This window comes from Vicugna pacos, chromosome 31 (genome assembly GCF_048564905.1).
Source record: "Vicugna pacos chromosome 31, VicPac4, whole genome shotgun sequence".
Lineage (NCBI taxonomy): Eukaryota > Metazoa > Chordata > Mammalia > Artiodactyla > Camelidae > Vicugna > Vicugna pacos.
The window spans coordinates 2,747,309-2,750,660 of NC_133017.1; the positions used below are offsets into that span (position 1 = coordinate 2,747,309).

The following is a 3,352-nucleotide window of genomic DNA, read 5'->3' on the forward strand; positions in this document are numbered from 1 at the left end:
TAAAGTATCGACTGAAAATATAGTGTAGACTCTTGAGGGCAGGAAATGAAAGCAACAATTGGAATGCTTTGAGAACAGAACAAAGAAGACAATAGATAAAATTTCTTCTCAAATTCAACCACATGCTGAATGTGCCAACTGAGATTACATCATGTGACATTTATGATTCCAGGGATGACATATTAGAGACCATGATCCCGGGGATGGTTTCTGAATTTATCTCCTTCCAACCAATCCTAACTTAACATTCCAACCAATCCTAACTTAACACATTTAATACTTTCCAGGATGAACCAGAAACCACTTAGTACTTTTCCCTCTCTCCATGTTATAGTCTTCCTCCAAATTCTTCCATTTTCTCTTCTTCCTTACAAGAAATTTTTTAAATTAACTACCATATTGTTCCATTATATGATCATATCAATCAAGTATCTCTTTTTACCTTTAAATTGTAACTTAGTCTCCCATTTATCTCTTAACACTATTTAAAAAAAAATAAGGTAAATAGAGGTAAACAACTATGTTTATTTTTCAAATAAGAAAATTGCAGGTATTTGTCCAACATCAATTTTAATCTTTGTTATCCTGCATAATCTGATAGTCCTCTGGTAGATCAGTTGTGACTAAAATGACGTTCATAAACTGAAGATGTCTGATGAGTTGGCCTTGAAAGAGAGTTAGCTGATGTATCAGCAATCAATGGCACTGGAAACCGTGGGTTGCTCCCTGGTTGAAGTTTAGAAAAACGACCTTCATTGGCAGATATGTTGTGATATCTATCTGGAAAAATAGAAGGTTCCACCATCTGTCCAAAATAATTCCTCTGTATGGGATACAAGATGCTGTACTGAGAAGTAGAAGTTGTAGTTGTAATGAAGTTCACAACACGGCTATTTGCTTCAATGTAGCTTCTTTGAGAGTGCCCATGGACAGTGGTGAACTTCTTTAAAATAGCACGTTGATTCACTGCAATTTGTTCTGGTGGTCTAACTGACATTGATGATGGAGGAGAAAAATCAACTCTGATCGGGGTAGTTGTGTCACCAATTATGTGGCTGGTAGAGAGCTTTCTTATTAGAGGCATGTTTAAATTTACAGAAGGTAAAAATGTACTGTCTCCACTAGTGTCACCCACAAAATCAGAATTATGATTATCCACATTACCCACTGCATTATAGTGCTTCTTGTTGAAATCTTCAGCCAATGAAGATACCAGAGAGGCATTTTAAATCACAACTCTTCTTTTTATTCTCACTAAAAGCTGGGGACAGCCTCGTTTAAAATTTGGATTATGATAGAACTGCAGCTACAACCAAAGTAGAAAGATTTCAGTAATAATTTATACCAAAATACATCACTAAAATAAGCCTAACCTATAAAACCTCAGATTTCACGTTTACTATGCAAAGATAATATCATCAAAATATGAACATTGCTGACAATATTTTGAAGTTCCTTATTTGGAAAATAGACATTTAAATATTATAGTCATCAAATTTAAGAAACTAGCATTTGCAGTAATGGTGAATGCCACTTTTTAAAAGCAGCTTTAATACCTTTATTTAGATTTCTGGTAAAATTCATATTTGCAAGCAAAATTTCTTATAATGTGAATACTTAAGTCACTGTCCTCATTTTTTAGAATAAATAAAGAATTTTAGCCTTAGTACTTTTATACAATTTTCAAAATCTAGCTTTACATTTATATTACCATAGGTTGATGTACAAAATAAAATTTTATATATAAGTTACAAAGTGGTAACTAAAGTTTCTGAATACCTTGCTTAAAACAGAGACTTCTTTTTCTTCTGCCAAAAAGTCTGCTAGAAATGCCAATCTTTGGAATTTCTGCCGCACTTTACTAAACCCATAAATGTTAGGCTGTCTAAGTAAATTTTTCATTCTTCCAGTTTCAAATATTCTGAAAGGGGCCTTTCTTTCCAAAACTTCCTTCTTAAAGACATCTTCATCAATCACTATGGAAGTTCCATTATCATCCCTCCAGTTGGATTTATATTGGTCACTCCCAGCCATTTTCCAGAGTTTTCTTGGAAATGTCAGAGAACAAAAATCATTATCTTCATCTGGTTCAGAGACACAATGTATGTAACATGGCCTTTTAATCAAGGATTCTTCAGACAAAGTCTAAAAAGCAATTTTTTCAATCATAGACCTCAAGTCCAAATCCCCAGAGAATGTTTGATAACACAATAGAGATCTACTGGAGTTTCCTTAACCAGTTGGTCCATCTTAATCTGACACCTCTTGAATTTCTGAAGAAACATGTGCCATTTCATATAACTTTTTCTACAGCTACTTTTCTAATCTGCATGATTTTGAGCACTGCAGCTTCAAATGCTGCTTTGGCCGGCCTGCACAGATAAACTGCTAGGCCATCAGAGTGGTTCTCAACCTGAGTAGCTGTGACATCACAAAACGACTGGTCTCCTAGCAACTCAAGGGTAACATTCAGCCAGTGTTTTCTTCTCACTCATCCAGTTAAAATGAAACATATAGGATTCTTATTTTTATAGAGTGATCTGCAAATATTATCTACACAAAATCTTTTTATACAATTTAATTTTGAGGTTTATTAAATAAAACCAATCTCGTTCCTTTTGTACACAAATTTATAACAGATTAGTGAACAGAGAATAAATAATGCAGAAAATATATAAAATAATTTTAAAGTTTAGAAATTTTAACTGAAATTTTTCTAAAACCTGTACAGAAAAGGTATAACTATTTCAATATCATTTGTAATTAAAGTGAAACATAATTTGATTTGGTATTGGAAGCAGGTATTTATCTGTGTACTTTAGAATATGTTGCTCTATATTCAAAACATGAGAAGAATAAATATGTGTTTATATGTTATGTATATAAAAAATGGTTAAGATTTATGAAATAAAATATTTAAAAAATCAATCTAATTTAAGAAATCCCAAAGGGGAAACTTTCGTTTTAAATTGTCATTCAATGCTATAATTGAAACAAAAGTAATTTAATATTCTACAATATTATTGCAAAAGAGACAATCTTATTGTAAATTTACAAATGTTTATTTTTGCCATTCTTTCACTCAGAGGTTTATCAGTCCCTAGAAGTAATAAATTTTCTTGTCATCTTTATAATCCGTACTCTTGTGTCTTCTGTTAATTGTTCCAAAATGATGTTGATAAATAAACTTATGCACAAGATCCTGGGTTCAATAAGCTTTGCCTCCATTAAGGGGAAAACAAACAAACAATCAAAAAACAAAGATATAATCGTATGTGTCGGTTGGGGTGGAAAAGACTAGGTAATGCATTTTAGGAAGCCATATGTTTCTCAGTCCTGAAACAGTTGGCAT

The 3,352-nt window shown here is 32.4% G+C and overlaps 1 pseudogene; it reads right to left on the reverse strand.

Annotated features, from left to right (window-relative positions):
* Positions 1-505: 505 nt before the first annotated feature.
* Positions 506-2,292, reverse strand: LOC140690676 (heat shock transcription factor, Y-linked-like; annotated as a pseudogene).
* Positions 2,293-3,352: the final 1,060 nt, after the last annotated feature.